Below are 20,207 nucleotides of genomic sequence, written 5' to 3' on the forward strand. Positions count from 1 at the left end.
CAGCATGATGTTTATCTTTATGTAAAGGAACCAATCTTTGAGGAAAGGGTGCCGGAGGAGTTACCTTTGGTTCCAAAGAAACATCAACATCAGAATTTTTACCTTGTGCATTAGAAATGGAACTTTCACCTTTCTTGCCAGCTTCATTACCCAATGTTTCAACTTCTTTGCCACTACGGAGAGTTATTACGACCTTGCAAGTCCTGACATTTGCTTCTGAAGAAGATGAAGACTCTATGGCAGCAATTTGGACTTGAGGATTTGGTTGGGGTTGAGACGAGAATTTTCCTTTCTCTTGTGCACTCAAGGTTGTGTTCAGCTTGGTCAAATTATTCCTTATGTCATTGATGGCTTGAGAAGTTTGGTTATTTATAGTGGTTTGACTTTGCATGAACTGCTGAAGAGTAGAAGCCATTTGTTGAAATGGGTCATCCATGGGTCTTCTAGGGGCTGGAATTAGTGCATTTTGCTGGGTATGAACTGGATATTGAGGTGCACCAGCTCCCGGATGTGCTGAATTTGTGGGATGATCATTTCTCCAGCTGAAATTAGGATCATTTCTCCAACCTATATTATAAGTGTTAGAATATGGTGCAGGAAAAGGTTTAGAAATCATGTTAACAGGATGAGAAGCATCACACAAAACTTCTTTAAAAGCTGGAATAGTAGGACATTCAGATGTTACATGGCTAATATCCTCACAAATGTTACATTTTTCTTGTTTTGGAATGCCCTGAATTTCATGCACTTTCTTCAACTCAATCGCCTCCAATTTTTTTGACAATAAGGCAAATTTAGCTTTCAAATCATCCTCCTCATTTAAAACATATTTACCCCCCCCCCCCACTTACGGTCCTCAATGGTTCAGCTCTATCATAGACGCAGGAAGTGTCCCATGATTGAGCGTTTTCAGCCAAGTAATCAAAATATGCAAATGCTTCTTCCGATTCCTTATTAAAGAATTCTCCATTACACATGGTTTCAACAAATTGTCGCATCTTAGGTACCAAAGCTTCATAAAAAAAACTAATAATGCGCCAATTCTCGTAACCATGGTGTGGACAAGCATTTAAGAGATCTTTGAATCTTTCCCAACTTTGATAAAAAAAATTTCATTTTCCTTTTGAGAAAAATTCATGATTTGTCTCTTTAAAGCATTGGTGCGATGCATTGGAAATTTTTTTTTCAGAAATTCAGCTTGCATTTCTTGCCATGTTCCAATGGATCTTGGCCTCAATGCATTCAACCATGTTTTTGCTTTGTCCTTAAGAGAAAAAGGAAACAACTTCAATCTAACAATCTCCTCAGTACAGTTTTGATCCAAAAATGTGAAGCATACTTCCTCAAACTCCTTGAGGTGCAAGTAGGGATTTTCAGAATCCATTCCATGAAAATGAGGCAATAATGGTATCATTCTAGGTTTAAAATTGAAAATATGAGCATTCAAAGGTGTAATGATGCACGATAGAGTGGTGGTCCTAATAGGATGCAAATATTCTCTAAGTGTCTCGTTGGGATTTTCCATCTCCCTATTATTGTGTTCTTCTTCTTCAGCCATGTTACTATGAGTGTCAAATGATGATTCAAATACTGAATTAAGAGAAACAGATGATGCACTCGATGATGAGGTCGATGATTCAGTCCTAGCAAGTCTATATGTGCTATCTCTAGCCCAACCAGACATGCAACTTCAGCTCAAAACAAGATAAAAGTAAATAAGTAAAATGAGAGGTAAAGATATAACCCAGGCTGTGAAGAGGTTCACAGCTCCAAAAACGTCCTCTCAGGAAAAAGAGAATACTTTGACAAACACCCGTTGTCCCCGGCAACGGCGCCAAAAACATGATCAGCTTAAAATTTTGTCTTCCAAGCGTAGAAGCTGTCAAAGTAATACAAGGATAAGTCCAGGATCGTATTCCACAGGGACAAAGGGTTATCAAAGCGTTTGTGAAATTTTCTTTGTGTAAAAGATGTATCGATTATGAAAGATGAAAACAACTGTGAATCTATGATTCTAAAATTACCAAAACTAAGAGGCTTAGAGAAAATGTGTAGCAAATGAATTAAACTTGTAAGAAACAATAAAACAAACACTTGGGATACAATTTTCACCCACTGATTTGGAGATGGATTTACTTATCTTTTCATCTTCTCTCAACCATGCTCCCATTCCTATAAATCATGGTCGGATAATATAGCAATTGTAAAGGCAAAAATTGGCTAGGATTAGATGACTAAATGATAAGGTTTATCTTATCATTATTTGATTAAATTTGGATGAATGATAAAGTTTATCTTATCATTATTTGATTAATTTTGGATGAATGTAAAATAAGTATTGATTTGTATCTAAACAATATTAAGTCTATCTAGAAGTCTTAGGTGTTGTTTAGATAAGTCCCTGAAGTCAAAATCGAGTTCTGATTGTTTTGCACTTATCCAGAAGAAATCTGAACAGAGTTTAGTCTATAACAGAAGAAGTTATCACGAAATGTTAGCAGTCCGTCGGTACGCATTTTCGCATCTGTTGCTAACCGTCAGCAGAGTCCTACTGCGACTAGAACTCTTTCCAGACTTTCTATTTAAAGGGATTCGGTTTTGTATCTTCTCAAGGACTTTGAGCCACGAATTTCAGAGAGGATATTCTGAGCATTTATGAGAGAAAATTCACTTGAGAATTTTCATGAAATTTTTCATATCTTCTTGAGTGTGATCATGCTTTGAGGGTGAAGGAATATCGATTGGATTTCAGCTTCTGGAGTTCCAGAATGGAAGTCAACATTTGAAGATCGCCAGAAGTTCTGGCTGCTACTGCGGTAGAAGACAAACGGGTTGTTTGTCTAGGCAAGTAAGAGAGTCGAATTGCAAAGGTTTTGTAATTGATTATTGCTTGTAATTGTTCTTCAAATAATAAGATTGACTTTCCTGGATTTGGCTGCCCCGTAGGGTTTTACCTTTAAAGAGTTCTTTAAAGGGTTTCCTTTCGTAACCAATCGTTGTGTCTTGCAAGTTTGATTATTTATTTTAAAGTATTTGATTCGTTTCATAATCTTGATAATTGAGATCTAACCTATTTGTTCAAGGAAATTGGTAGACAATTTCGTGGTTTTACAGGGGTACGTTGGGAATTTCAATTGGCATCAGAGCATGGTTCACTCATTCGAGTGTGATCCGTGCCCTTCTAGATCATATCGACGTCATTATACGTTCCACCATACTTCGATAGGGAAAACTATGCTTATTGGAAAGTTCGTATGAGGGCTTTTCTCAAATCTTTGGATGAACGTGTATGGCATTTGGTTGAACAAGGATGGACTAAACCCGAGACATCTATAAATGCTTGGACAAAAGATGAAATCAACAATTGCAATTTGAATAGCAAAGGACTTAATGCTATTTTCATGGCGGTATCCTCCGAAGAATTTAAACGAATCTCTATTTGTGAGATTGCTAAAGAAGCTTGGGATATTTTGGAGGTTACACATGAAGGCACAAGAATAGTAAAAAATTCGAAATTGCAAATGCTAACCTCAAAATTTGAAGAGATTAAAATGTTGGAAGACGAAAATTTTAATGATTTTTATGCTAAACTGAATGATATTGTGAATTCCAGGTTTAATCTCGGCGAGAAGGTGGAGGATTCAAGGATCGTGAGGAAAATTCTAAGGTCTTTACCTGAAAGATTTCGACCCAAAGTTACCGCTATTGAAGAAAGTAAAGATCTTGATACAATAAGGGTAGAAGAACTGGTAGGTTCTTTACAAATGTATGAATCTTCGCTTCCTCAAGTAAGAAAAGGTAAGTTTTTTGCCTTAAAAACTATAGAAGAAAATCAAAATGATTTTTCTGATGAAGAAAATCTTAACAATGAGGATATAGATCTCATAATAAGAAAGTTCAGAAAATTCATGTTTAATAAAAAGTATAGTGGAAAGAAAAAAAGAGGTAAAGAATTTTCTACAAAGAAAAATTATTTTGAAAAATGGAATAAAGAAAAATCTGATAAAGTAAAGTGTCATGAATGTTCTGGTTATGGTCATATAAGAATTGAATGTCCAAATATCAAGAAAAGTAAAGGAAAAACATTGAATGTCACACTTAGTGATAGTTCAGAATCTGAAACTTCAAGTTCATCATCTGATTATGACAATACTTTTGTGGCATTTTCTACTGTTGTTAATGATTTTTCTGATATTGAGCTAACAAAATCTGAAAATGATGATGACAATAGTGATTCGGAGGTTGCTCTAGTTGTGGATGATCATGAGTTGAGTTTACAAGAAGCTTACAATGATGTGTGTGAAGAAGTGATCAAATTAAAGAAACTCAACAAGAAGCTGTACAAGAAATTCACTAATATGGAGAGTGAGAAAAATAACTTGTCTGAGGCATTCAAAATTTTTGATATTGAAATAGCAAGATTAAGGGATCAAAAAATTGCATTAGAAAAGGAATTGGAAAAGGTTCAAGAAAAAACAGCAACACAGAAACTAGAAGAGATGTTGAGTTTTCAAAAATCTAGTTGTGATCGCACGGGTTTGGGGTATATGACTTCCCAAGGTATGGAACTTAAAGACCCATCATCCGCTGCCACCTCATCAAAAGATATCATTTTTGTTAAAGGAAGTCAAGATGAGGAAACTCCAAATAAGGCCGTGTCTACAACTCATGTTTCAAGAGCCTCACATGATAGATCAATGACAAAGAAGCCCAACCAAGGTAAGTCCAAAGGTAAGTTTATTCCTAGTTGTCATTATTGTGGTGTTGTTGGTCATATAAGACCAAATTGCTTTAACTTGAATAAAGTGAAGAAAAATGGATATGAAAGAAATCCAAAAAGGAAAGGAAATAGTCTAGAGAATCAAGTTTGTGATATGAGTCAACAAATCAATTTTTTAAGTCTCAAAATTGGTGAAATAGCAGATTTTTGCTTTCAAAATAAAGAAAAGATCATACAAAGTGATGTTGATAAAAAGAATAGGCCAAAATTTAAAGCAAGTGGGTGGTCAAAGAGGATGCCATGTCACATTAATGGATAGGACTACTTGCATGTTCTTGCATTCTTTATATTATTGCATTAGCCTAGGACATGCATTTCATGTTTCTGTTTTTCAGTTTTAAATAAGAAAAATATAATATAAAAAAAAAGGAAAAAAAATTCTGGTTTGGTTCAAATCTTTTCTTTAAGGAAAATGTATGCTTGATATGTCAAAGTTTGAGCATTTGTGTTCTCACATAATAAATTCCTGAACCTATGCATCTTTCTATTTTGTGCGATTCACTTTGTGCATACTAACCCTATAAATTATCTTGGCAAAGTTCATTTTCAATGCACAGTGAGAAACTTATATGTATGTCTTTTATAATTAAAGTTCACATCATTTAATGAGATGCTTATCAAAGAGAGAGTTCATACCTTGAATTGACTAATACTAGTTGAACCTAGTATATCAATAAAGAGCTTTCCTCTTGCCAAACACAAAGAGTTGATCCATATAGAAAAAGTTGGTGTTAATTCATTGCAGAAAAAGACAAACACCCTACACGGATCTATCTCCTTAAAGTCCTTATAGAAAGAATCGTTGCTCTAATCATTGTGGAAAAAAATGAGCAACAAAAATGGACATAAAAAAGGGATTGTGCAAACTAGTGTTTGGAGGAGATGCTCGTGTATCTAGGCCCTAGCATAAAGTTTGACTTTTAAGGTGAAGCAACAAACTCTTGTGAGCATCTATAAGAAGCAATCTTTCATGAATAAAGGTATCAAATATATATATATATATTGAAGAAAGAAGTTCATAAAAATGCTATGTTATAAGTATACTCACTCACACACTCACATGAACTTTGACATTGATAATCTTATGAGGAGTGAATATCCATGGTGATTGTTGCAAATAAAAGGGTGTACTTTATTGAATTTGTTTGGTGAGTTACACTATGTTTGAACTAAGATGCATTTAGGCATGTTACTTGCCCTATTGCTTTATATAAAAAAAATAAAAATAAATTTTTTTTTTGTTGTTTTTATTTTTTCTAAATTTTATTTTGGTTTCTATAAAATAAATACAAAAATAAAAATATAATGTTTTTTTTGGTCTGTTTGAGATATGAGCCTAAATCTGTTTTTTTTTTTTTTTTTTTTTTTTTGTCTCTTATGCTGATGTTGCAGTAGTCCCAATGGGACTCTTTTTCCTCGGGCACGTGCCTAGGCACACGGCACTTATGTGCCTTATGTTTTTTCTTTCTTGTGTCTCATACATGTGCCGACCTCCCACCCCCTTTCTCTCTTATTTTGCACGGCATCCAGCTCACTCATACAGTTCCTCCTCTTTTGAGACCCAACTGAACCCTTCATTCACTCATATCACTAGTTAGACTTTTGAAATTCTGAAGATCATCCAGTTCTACTCATCTTTGCATCCTAATCAAGGTAAGGCTAAAGTGATTTTTGGACTTCTGAAATTTCTAGGGTTGATATATATTTTAGCCGATTTATGAGGGGCTATTCATTATATGCGATTGGGTTGCGTTGAAATCACTATGATTGCTTAGTTGAGCATTTTGTTTGCATGTATTGAGGACGGTTTTTGAGTGAGTCCTTAGCCTTTGTCATTCGGTTTTCATGGAATGCCCACCAAGTGTTTGTTTTTTTGTCTCAACCAAGTTGTCTCAATCATTTGCTCATTGTTTAAACATACATTCATGCTCATACATCATGTGCATTTAATCCATGAAAAATTGAGACACATGTGAGTTGTTCATCATGTCTATCTTAGTATCTTCATCTTAGCTCACATAAGTGATATTTATTCTATTTTGTGTCTTGTCAGATTAGTGACAAAAAGGGGGAGATAAACAAATTGGAATATCTTGATATTGTGAAATTTATGGGGAGTTTGAGTAAGTGGGAGTTTAATGAATATGCTGAAAATAAAAAGGGGAGCAGCAGAATATTGAGGGGGAGAACTAAGTATTGAACATGGTTATTGATGATGACTAGAACACTTTCTTTTTGTAGGTTTACATTGCATCTAACATTTGATTATTATTGGGACTAGTTTCAAGGAATGTTCTATATCATTTCTTATCATTACTGTATTAAGATATTTTTTACGAGATCTTGGCCTGCTGGTTGTTTTTGTCTTAGGTACACACTACATTCATCAAGTTGATTTTGTGACCGATCCGCCAAAGGGAAGATTGTATATCCAAGACATTCATCAAGTTAGTTTTGTCACCAATCCGCCAAAGGGGGAGATTGTAAAGGCAAAAATTGGCTAGGATTAGATGACTAAATGATAAGGTTTATCTTATCATTATTTGATTAAATTTGGATGAATGATAAAGTTTATCTTATCATTATTTGATTAATTTTGGATGAATGTAAAATAAGTATTGATTTGTATCTAAACAATATTGAGTCTATCTAGAAGTCTTAGGTGTTATTTAGATAAGTCGCTGAAGTCAAAATCGAGTTCTGATTGTTTTGCACTTATCCAGAAGAAATCTGAACAGAGTTTAGTCTATAACAGAAGAAGTTATCACGAAATGTTAGCAGTCCGTCGGTACGCATTTTCGCGTCTGTTGCTAACCGTCAGCAGAGTCCTACTGCGACTAGAACTCTTTCCAGACTTTCTATTTAAAGGGATTCGGTTTTGTATCTTCTCAAGGACTTTGAGCCACGAATTTCAGAGAGGATATTCTGAGCATTTATGAGAGAAAATTCACTTGAGAATTTTCATGGGATTTTTCATATCTTCTTGCTTTGAGGGCGAAGGAATATCGATTGGATTTCAGCCTCTGGAGTTCCAGAATGGAAGTCAACATTTGAAGATCGCCAGAAGTTCTGGCTGCTACTGCGGTAGAAGACAAACGGGTCGTTTGTCTAGGCAAGTAAGAGAGTCGAATTGCAAAGGTTTTGTAATTGATTATTGCTTGTAATTGTTCTTCAAATAATAAGATTGACTTTCCTGGGTTTGGTTGCCCCGTAAGGTTTTACCTTTAAAGAGTTCTTTAAAGGGTTTCCTTTCGTAACCAATCGTTGTGTCTTGCAAGTTTGATTATTTATTTTAAAGTATTTGATTCGTTTCATAATCTTGATAATTGAGTTCTAACCTATTTGGTCAAGGAAATTGGTAGACAATTTCGTGGTTTTACAGGGGTACGTTGGGAATTTCATCAATGAATCCCAATTCTTAGCCTAATAAAACTACTTGACAGATTATATAACAATTGTAAAATAGTGGAAGAAAGCCATCAAAGTCTTGTTACTTGTTTAAGTATTAATTGTGCCTTTACATCTACAACTAATCTAAACCAAGAACAAAGAATTTCAATTCTTTCTATATGTAAATTGAAATATTATCCAACAAGTTAATCATTGAAATCAAATAATATTGAAGAAAATCCACTCCAAAACAGTCATAGGTTACTCATTGAATCTCAAGTCTAAAATCTAGTCTATCATCTCTAAATTAGTAAAATGCTCAAAAATGATAAATCCTAACATTTCAAATTATTGTATGAAAATAAATGAAGAAAAATAAATAAAACAATTCAAATGAAACAAATCTGGAAACCCAACCCGTAACGTCAAACGTAAAACTAAGCAAGAAAAATAATTAAATCCAAACCAGCCGGCAATCCTTTCTTCACTGTCTGAACGAAAGAAAGAAAATAAAACTAAAACTCCCCCTTCTGCCTTCAACTAAACGAAAACGAAAATGACTAAAAAACAAAAACTGCCGCCTAAAGAGTCTGGAACGAAAGGTAAGACACAAAAAAAATAAATCCTCAAAAATAAACTGCTGCCACCGAACAGAAACCAAAAGAAGCAAAGTTTATAAAATCCAAAACTAGCCGCTTCCTCCAAAAAGAAAAGTAAGCTACTCGAAAGAAAAGAAAGACTAAGAACTCAAAGCTACTCTACTGCTACCAGGTCTGGAACGAAAAAAAACAAATTAAAATCTGTGACAAAATAAATTCTGAAGCCTAGCGTCTAACATGAAAAGGAAAGAAAAATAAAACTAGCCCACTCTACTGTCCAGGTCTGGAACCGAAAGAAGAATAGAATGCTAAAAAGGCTACTGAAAATTTAAAACCGTCTGAAACGAAAACAAGTGTAGTAAAGAGCCAAAACCCAGCCGTGAAGACCAATAGCATGCCAATGTCTAAACGAAAATTAAATGCTTGAAGACAAAGCAAGCCGCCTTCCATCCAAATGAAAAAGAAGAGAAAATAAATAAACTTCAGACTACTCTACTGCTAGGTCTCCATCTGAAAGCAAAGCAAGAATGAAAATAAAAACAACACCAGCCGCCAAGCGTCTGAAACGAAAAAAAAAACAAATAAACTCCAACTTCCCTCTGCTATAGCCGAACGAACCACAAAAGAAGCAGAGAAATAATAAATAAAAGCTTCCGCCCAACGTCTTCAACGATCCAGCGCATATATCCATGTGCTGTTGTAGAACCAACAAAAGGAATAAAACCCGCTGTCTTCCCGTGCTTCCATGTGATCTCCTGCTGCTCTAGCTACCCGCACGAAAAAGAAGGAATAAAAATAACTCTGCTGCTGCACGTCCGAGTGGTCCCCAGGTGTAGAACCGAAAAGCACTCCAGCATGTTCTTCTTTGAGTGAAGTCTAGCTCTGTCAAAGTTGAGGGCCAGCAGTTTTATTCTTCTACTTGCTGCACGTCCGAGTGTGTGCTGTCTTTGCTGCAGCTTGCAGCTCCTTTTGCATTTATTTGTGACTTGTCAAGAATGTCCCTTTGTTATAATATTTCTCTGTACTCAAAAAGGGATGTCAACAACTCATATATTTCTTTCTAAAAAAAATAATTGCCCTGCAACGTATAAACATGATATGAGAAGAGTAAAAATTAAGATATTTATTTTGATGTGAAACAGTTGCATTATCAATCTTTTTAAGTACAAAAAAATATTAGAATTTATCAATGGACTCAAGTATCATGATCTACTACATAATTAAGTACTTAAATCATTTTTGGTTAAACAATTTATTCACTTAAGTAGCTTAATTATGTAGTTTTATCACTTCATCATACCACTCAGTAAGGTTAGTGGCGTGCCCTCACAAGCATGCCATCCAACGCACAGCTCCAGCCCGTGCCTTGCAGCCCCAGGGCCTAGATCATCAGCTTGGGCCATGCATGCCCATCACCTAGGCCACCAGCCCAAGCTATGCAAGATCAGCACTCAAGCCACCTGACTGGGCCTCACAGCAGCAGCACGGCACCACCTTGTGTCCACCATCAGGCCTAGGCATGGCACCACGTCATGCCCACCAGTAGGAGGCTATGCATAGCGCCATGTCGTGCCCACCATCAGACCAACGCATAGTACTATGCCATGCCATGTAGTCAGCCATCGGACCAGACCAGGACTAGCCTAGTTGTGGGCCATGCACCATCCTAGCCCACCATGGGCCTTGCATGCCACTGCCACCATAAGGCCTTTTACCCATTATGTTATTTTATTTATTTGCTTTATTTATTTATTTAATTTATTTTGCTAGGGATCTTTTGGGGGTTTCCAATTTGTAAGCTCTATAAATAGGACCCTTAGGTATTTCATTTGCATCTTTTAGAAATTTTGACATTTGCTTGTGGCCGGCCATTGTATCTAGGATTTTCTATTCGGTGCTTAGCACTTGGGCTTCTTGGGGTGAAATTCGTGAATTCCCAAGGAGAAGGATCACATATTGCAATTCGTGAATATGTGTGATTCTATTTATCTTTTAATTCTCATTTGAGGTTTCCTTTCAATTTTTGTACAATTCATGAATCAAAGTGGATTGGTTATCTTTTGTTCTTTGGAGTTTTTCTTTGTGATGGTTGTGAAGTGTTGTTGATTGGAGTGGCATTGTGTGGCGCCAAATCCTTTATTGGGATTTTCGGCCTTGTGCTTTATTCGTCAAGTTATTCTTGTGTTTATGTATTTTCTTGCGTGTTCATAATATTTCCTCGAAGTTTTTAGAAGTTTCACATTTGCCAAACACCCTAGTCAGCCAACCCTAGCCCAAACACTTACCTTACATGCCCACATCACTTTTCATAGCCACCCATCACTCAAAATCCTAATTACCATATAGAGCCATTCGGTCAAGCCAATTCCATAGCCTAATTGGCTTGACCAAAACCCTACTTCCCATATTACCCCACCATATCTTTCCATAAATTATTTGATTAGTCTTTATCCCTTAATTGACTCAATCAAATCACATCCCTAACCAAATCAAATCAATACCTTATCCATTATCTCCATATTCAGCCAACTCAACCTTAATCAAATTTCAAATTCCAATCCTAACAATTTAGGAGATCACCATCCATCTAAGCCCCAGCCGAATTCCCCACTACCCTTGGCCGAAACCCACATCAAACCCTAGCCTCATTCACCCATCATCCAACCCCAAACACTCAAGTGGCGCATAGCACCCGAGAGAGCCCTTGCCGTGCCTCATTACCACCATACCCGAGATCACCATAACCCATACACCATCATTATTCCCACCACCAAACACTAGCCTCCATCCACCAAAGCTCCCATATTGGGCTACATGTGATCAAGACCAAGCAAAGGAGTCCCTTTGGTCAATCTAGGAGCGACAAGGAGAGGATAGATCCCTTAGTGTGTGAGGGCTTGACTGAGGTCCCCAACATTGCCGTACACCATGCTGCTGCACATCTTTTCTCCTCTGCAAACGAGCACCACCATGGGCAACAAGTTAATCAATGTAAGCCCAGCCCGAAAAAATAGCTCTTCGATCCAACCATGAAGCCAATGGAACCATTGCACCATTGCTGCCTAGTGCCCGATCTTTAGCTACCGTGAACTACCTCACCACTGCCACGTTGCTGCTACACCACCTTGGGATAGACCCACTGCCAAGCTCCTTTATGAGGCTGCCACCTCTCACTTCAGCCACCAAGATTGCACCACACGGCAACGGTTGTACTGTAAAACCAAACCGGAAAGCCCCTGTTTCACCACACAAAAACATAGCACTTCCATGCCATATCTCCCTCCGCCCAGCCTCTCCAACAGTGCAACTAGGTGTTGTCTCCCTCTATCACACGAAGTTGCACTGTTGTGCGCAACGCACAGCTTGGACTCTCTATCCCCTCCATGTGGTAAAGTTTTATTCCTCACGCCATGCTCTCTATCTCTTTGCATTCTCTCTCTCTCTCTCTCTCTGTGTCTCTCTCTCTCTGTCTCTCTCTCTCTCATCACTCTTCCTCTCTGTCTCTCAGTCACTTAGTCACCCAGCTCGCTGGTGTCTTCGCCTCAACACCCAAATTCGGCGTCATGAGTTGTTCCCTTGATGTGTCCAAGCTGTAATTGGTCCGTATGGCGACTATTTCAAAATGATAACTCTCCAAGAATGAAAGAATTATGAGATAGAAGAAAAAAGAAGAAGAAGAGAATCAGAGAGGAAGAGAACTAAGTATAAACTTTGCATGCCTTTTTCATTCATTAGTTTGTTTTTATAGTTGAGGATGATTACAAACAACATCGTTTTGCTCCTTATTACACCCTTGAACCCACAACGACGTCACACTACTCCTTTATTACAAAATAAACGGCAAGTCTTATGACATATTAACTACTAATTGTCTTCAAATCTATCGTTTATGCCTCCACACTGCTGCTGCACTGCATCTTCTTCACACACAGCTCCTTACACACTTCTCCACTTCAAAGCACCTTGCCCACAAGGTGGAGATATTTTTCCCTGAGTTTCCAGTATGGCTCCCACGTGGCCTCCTCTAGTGCAGCACCTAGCCATTGAACCAATACCTCCACCAAGACTCTATTGTTCACCTTCCTACTCCTCCTCTATAGAATATGTTGTGGCTTAGGCTTAATTGGTCCATCCACATCAACTGGTGGCACGGTAGATAATGGAGAAATATTTTGGCCCAATTTCTTCTTTAAAGATAACAGATGAAAAATAGGATGCAAACAAGATTGAGGTGGCAACTCCAATCGATAAGCAACCCTTCCAGTTCTGCTTACAGTCTAAAATGGACCAAAAAATTTTGGTGCCAGCTTCACATTTTTTCTAAGTGCTAAAGAGTTTTGTCTATAAGGCTGAACCCTTAAATAGACCCAATCACCCACCATAAATTCCCTCTCAGTGTGCCTTTATCAAAAAACAACTTCATTCTTTCTGGAGCCAATACCAAGTTATTTTTTAAAACTGCTAAAACCTCTTCCCTGGTTCTAAGTAGTTCCTCCACAGGTTGATTGTGAGATAAGCCAGGTATATACTGTTGCAACCTGGCAAGAGCAACACCATACACTGCTTCATATGGTGTCATTCTTGTGGAAGCATGATAGGTGGTGTTATATCACCATTCTACAAGTGTTAGCCAATCAAACCAGCTTCTTGGTTTATCACCCGAGAAACACCTTAAAAAATGTTCCAAACACTTGTTGATTGCCTCAGTTTAACCATCAGTTTGAGGATGGTAAGCTGAGGGATAAGACAAGTGTACCCTTGCAATTTGAAGAACTCATTCCAAAAGGAACTTGTAAAAGTGGCCCCTCAATCAGAAACAATACTGCTAAGCATCCCATGTACTTTGAAGATGTTATTAAAAAATAATACAGCAACTGTGGTTGCTGTAAATGGATGTCTTAAGGCTACAAAATGTGCATATTTTGATAACCTATCAACCACTACCATCACCACAACAAATCCTTTTGATAGAGGCAATCCCTTAACATAATCCATAGACACATCAGTCCATATTTGTTGAGGAATGGACAAAGGCTGTAATAAGCCAGCTGGTAGAATATTTTTGTGACTTCCCCAACTCTCACATACAGAAATATGGGAATCAAGGCATCAGGATGATAACAACAATGGTCACGCATCCCATCGATAAGTGTCAAATGTGTGTACAAGTAAAAAGTATACAACAAAAATGCAGCGGAATAATTAAAATTAGTCGACTAATTACTAGAATTTGTTCAAATACAAGTTTGCTTAAAAACAAGTGTACTAAAAAATATTACAATTATCCATAAAAATATAACTAAACCAAAACGCTATATCCAAAAGCAGGAAAATAATTCCCAATGCATGAGCAAGTGATACCCAATCACTCCTCCGGAGGAGCCGCATCCTCAGGTTTTACCTCCTCATCATCTGTATTAAAATCTACGGTACCAAGAAATGGTACCGCAGGTAATTAATAATCCAAACAGCCCACAAGATAAAAATACATTCATGCAACAACAAAATGCATGAACATGATGTCATATGCATGAGACCCAAAAATCATCATTTCTCAAAAATGACCAATTTTTCACGCATGCCAAAATTCCATTTTGTCTCAAAACATTTCCATTAAGACATCTGCCACTTTTCCAGAAAATGGCCCAATATAAAAACCACAATTTTCTCAAAAATTGGCCCATTAACCAAACTATCAGAGCACTGTAGGCGGGAATCATAGGCTGGACTCTACTACTGTCCCTACTTACATCAATCTCTACCACGTGCACCGTAGGTAAGACTGTACAAATAAGCCATCCACCCGACCCGACCTGAAAGCTCGACTCATTTGACTGTGAAATCGGAAACGGTTTATACCATTACTGTTTCCATTTATTATCGGGAATACATGAGACTTGTTTTCATTGTACCCAAAATTACGCAGGTAGATGTAGAAGACTTCTACGCAGAACCCAGAAGCTCACTCTTACGGCCTTGCCCTTGCTCAAAAATCAAAAGCTCTCCTCTAGTACCCAATTCATCATTCTCAAGTCTCAAATCTTCTCTTCGTTTGCTATTATGATTCATAGGTATTTATCTCTCTCTCTCTCTCTCTTTCTCTCTCTCTATTGGTTTGTTATTGTGATTTTCTTGGACGGTTGATATGTATTTTAGTTTTGGTTTGATTCTCTTTCGTATGCATATACCCGTTTGAAATCAAAGCCTGCACTAGGCTCTCTTGGGTCAAGATGGGATTTGGGTTTCATGGGAAGGCAATCTTTGTCTACAGTGGAATTAATTCTTCGATCTTGATTTGCAGGGTAAGAATTTACAATCTTTGTCTGATATTGACGATCTTGCCAGCACTTTCTCAAGGTCAGTTTACTGGAATCTTATCTTATTTATTTATAGTTATTGGCATATGTCTGTTTATTTGTGAAAGATGCATTTGAGATACTGTCATCGACATTATTGCTTGTGCCTGGAGATTGGTCACAATGGCTCCCATTTTTGCATATTTGTTAGTATAGGATGCCTGCCACACCTCTTGCAGTTTGTGATATAGAATACCTACATCCTTTATCTAATTCTCATGTAAAAAAATAGTTTGAGGAATACATATTTTCAATATAAGGTCTTGTAGGGGAGGGTAAGCATATTAAGAACTTGAAGGATTATTTGATGGTGTTTAACATATGGTCGTGTCAGAAACTTCTAACATTTATTCAGCTGTAGTTATATGGATGATTGTGCTTGTATCACACTTTTCGACTATCCTGTCAAGAAGTGGAATGACTTCTTTCCTTATTGGTTGCCTTTTTTTTGGGCCTGGAATGGATATTCCTGAATGTTTTATGCTTGTTCTAGAATGCACCAACCTCAATAGCATTTAGCTTGGGTTTTCCATTACCTCCAGTTCTAGTGTGGTTATGAAGATATAAGTTAGGATGTTATGTGCCTATCAGTGCATAAATTGCTAAACTAGTAGCCCATCAGTCATATCTATTTTCACATTTATGTCTTGAGTCAGTGCCTTCTGCCCATATATGTGAAGAAGTGTTGTTCTTCTAGTTCTATGTGCTCTTAGAGATTTTGGAATGCAGTTGTAGTCTTTCAATTTATGTTGGTCCCTTTTTTAGGTGGGTGTTTTTTTTTTTTGGGGGGGGGGGGGGGGGGGGGGAGGGGGGGTTGAATATAATAAAACTAGTACTTTATGTTAAAGATGATTCCATAAAGTTGGTTTAGTTGCTAGCTCACTAGTGTGATGTTTCCATATGTTCTGGGATGACCACGATATGTTCTTATAATTAAATTTCTCGTATACTCTGATGATTTATGCAGCTTTCTTGTTGTATAATCAAAGTTTCTTCTATTGTTTCAGTTGAACAAGGTTGTTAGTGGAACAAGAAGCACAGGTATCATTGGTGATAGGGGATCCAGAGAAGGTGAGCGCAATATATTCCTATAGAATCAAACTTGCTTATTTACAATAGTTTAGATTCTCTTTTGAAAAAGTAATTTGACATAAATCATGGGAGCTCATTGCTTTTTCCGTAATTTCTGTGACTTCTTTCAGTTTATGTAAGTTTTATTAGGTAGTGTTATGTGGCCTATAGAATATCATACTTGGTTATTTACATCTTGTAGGACTTCATTATAAGTTGAGACCAGATATGAACAAGGTCATCATTACAAGCTGCCTACACCATAAGCAGATTTCATATTCATGACCAAATCTGACTCCACATGATTATTGCCAAAAACTGGTTTAAATAATTAATGTTTAATTTACACTTAGATCACTTTAAAAACTAATTAGTCCAATACTTAAATAAACTTATTACACTCGATGATGTAGGTATATATATATCCCAGTACCAGATGAGCCCTGAACATAACCATGATTAGAGGGTAATCGTGACCATTGAAATGGGGGCAAATAACTTATTAAAGTCGTGTGCATATATATAATATATCTTTCAATATTGATCCCTAGCTAATCAGTAGCTATACATTTAGTTCTTTTGGTTGTCTTCCTGTTTTGTTAACAAATTTGTGGTGTTATCTCAAATTGTAGTTGAACCCTATGGAACCTAGTGCTGCTATGTCTTCATTTGAGCCTGAATCAATGCCCAATGTGATTAATTTAGATAGCACTCTACCTCCAACTTTGGATGGCTCTTTCCCTATAACTAGTCCTCAAGTTCGCCCTCCTATATCAAGAAGACGGGGTAGATCTGAAGTATGACAACACTTTACGAGGTTTGAGGATGTCGAGGATCCTGATGAGCCCAAAGCCAAATGCAATTATTGTGGTAAGGTTTTGTTATGCCATCCTAAAAGACAAGGTACTTCATCAATGAAGTTCTATAATGAGAGATGTAAAGCCTTTAATACTAGTCAAGTTGGAAAGGATAACCCCCAATCAAAAATGACTGAGACTAGGAAGATGGGGGTGGATGGTACAACTAGCAGTCCTAGTGTTGGACTTGCCAAGTACAACGAGCAGAAAATACGGTCAACGGTAGCTAAAATGATAATTGTGGATGAGCTATCGTTTAGATTTGTAGAAAAATAAGGTTTTAAAGACTTTATGGCTATAGTTGAGCCTAGATTTCTAATCTCATCTCGCATTACTGTTATGCGAGATTATATGAAGATGTACATGTTAGAAAAAGAAAAGTTGAAAAACATGTTCATGGTATCTGATTATAAGATTTGTATCACTACTGACATGTGGAGATCAATTTAAAATCTGAATTATACGTGCATAACAGCTCATTTTATTGATGATGATTGGATCTTGCATAAGAGAATTATAGATTTTAACAAAGTTCCTGATCACAAAAGGGATAACAATTGGAAAAGAGATTGAGTCATCTATACTTGGATGGTGCATAAAGAAGATATTTACAATCACAGTCGATAATGCATCTTCTAATACCATGGCTATCGATTATTTGAGGAAAAGATGTTGTGCACATATTTTGAATCTCATTGTCCAGGATGGATTAAAAGAAATTGATAAATCAATTGTGAAGATTCGAAATGCGGTTAAACATGTGAAGTCTTCCCTTGCAAGACTTAATAAGTTCAAGTCATGCGCAGAAAAATAAAATATTTTGGGTGGTGGGCTTCTTTGCCTTGATGTTCCAATTAATTAGGTGGAACTCAACATATCTAATATTGAGTGCGGCTTTCAAATATTATGAGGCGTTTGAGGTGCTGCAAGATAAAGACAATGAGTTTTGCCCATATTTATGTGAGGTTGGACAAGGAATACTAACTTTACGTGATTGGGAAACCATCAAGATTTTTGTACAATTTTTGAAACTTTTTTACGATATGACTTTGCGGGTTTCAGGCTCATTTTATGGGACTTCAAATTTGTTCATTAATGAAATATGTACAACCTATAAACATTTGAACAAATTTTCTATGAGTGAGAGTAATATGCTGAAAACCATGTCGGAGAGGATGTTGTTGAAATATGACAAGTATTGGGAGGATTTTGGAAAATTGAACAAAATGTTGTTTATTACATCTATGCTTGATTCGCACTTGAAGTTAGAAGTTTTGAAGTTTTGTTTTACAAATATTCTTGGCTATGAGCGAGCGTTTGAACTTGTTGATTGGCTAAGGAGGATGATTGAGCGGATGTATAAGCAATATTCAAAATCTAATATAAGTTAAAGTAGGGGCCAATCAAGTGTTAGTGAGGCCCAAAACAACACTTCTTATAATGATGAGGATGATGTATCTAATATTTATCAGCAATATCAAGCATCAAAAGGTGTGGTAGGGTCTAAATTAGAATTGGATAAGTATTTCATGGAAAGTGTTGAATGATCGACACCTGACTTTGATATTCTAATATGATAGAAGGTGAACTCAATTAGATATCCGATCCTTGCCAATATAGCTCGAGATGTGTTAGCTATTCCGATATCTATTGTTGCTTCTGAATCGACATTTAGCATTGGAGGTCGGGTCTTAGATTCATTTCGTAGTGCATTGGCCCCAACAACAGTTGAAGCTCTTATTTGCACCCAAAATTGGTTGATGACTCCCTCCATTAATTACGACTCCCAAGATGTAATGGAAGATGATGAAAGCTACAAGTTAGAAATCGGTAAGATTCATATTTGAATAATATTTTTTTATAATCCTTTCAATTAATTATATGTTTGACATTATTTTTTATTCTTGTAGAGCTAACTTTGAAGAATATTTTAAATGAGGTCGATTGAAGATTTTTTGAAGAATACACAATTCTTTGGAAGATGATGAAAGATGATGTAATGGAAGATGATGAAAGCTACAAGTTAGAAACCAGTAAGATTCATATTTAAATAATATTTTCTTATAGTCCTTTCAATTAATTATATATTTAACATTATTTTTTATTTCTTGTAGAGATAACTTTGAAGAATATTTTGAATGAGGTTGATTGAAGATTTTTTGAAGAACTCACAATTCTTTTGAAGATGATGAAAGATGATGTGATGAAAGATGATGTAATGGAAGATGATGAAACTAGTAAGATCCATATTTGAATAATATTTTCTTATAGTCCTTTCAATTAATTATATATTAAACATTATTTTTTATTTCTTGTAGAGATAACTTTGAAGAATATTTCGAATGAGGTTGATTGAAGATTTTTTGAAGAATACACAATTCTTTGGGAGTAGGACCTATGGATACACAAACCGCTTATGTATTTTAAAAATTAAACAAGACCTATGGGTTTTTGGTTTAGTGTGATTACTAAAAGTACATTTATACAACATTATTGATTTATTAAATGAACAGTATACATGAACATTATTGGTTTATTTTTTGTATTTTTTTTTTAAAACGTTGGTTTAGAAAGCATTGGCAGGGAAGTTGGTTGTAGGAATGAATGGAAAAAATCAAGTTGCTACTAATTTGCAATCACTATATCCAATGGATTTCTTCTTCTTCTAGAAAATGTAGCCAAAGCCATTGAAGTCAATCAACAGTTTTACTCAATTAATTTACATTTTTGGCATCATCCTATTAAGTCCAAGAAAAGAAGTTGCGCAAAACTTTCATATCCATTGAAGTCAATCAACATTTTGACTAAATTAATTTACATTTTTGGCATCATCCTATTAAGTCCAAGACAAGAAGTTGCGCAAAACTTTCATATCCATTCATTAATATTAATAAATGAGAAATTTCTTGAAGGAGTTTTGCTTGGTGGGAATGCTTTATAATTTGCATTGGTCATCTTATTCTCAGGGAGAGATGAATTCTACTAATATGAAAATAATCTACCTTTAAAACAAATAGACATGTGACATATTCTTAGAAAGTTCTCTATTTGGTTTTCTTCCTAACACATTGCAAGTATAATATATATATATATATATATATATATATATATATATTTATATATATTTACACACAAGTGCACCAAAAAAAAAGGG

This window comes from Carya illinoinensis, chromosome 10 (genome assembly GCF_018687715.1).
Source record: "Carya illinoinensis cultivar Pawnee chromosome 10, C.illinoinensisPawnee_v1, whole genome shotgun sequence".
NCBI lineage: Eukaryota > Viridiplantae > Streptophyta > Magnoliopsida > Fagales > Juglandaceae > Carya > Carya illinoinensis.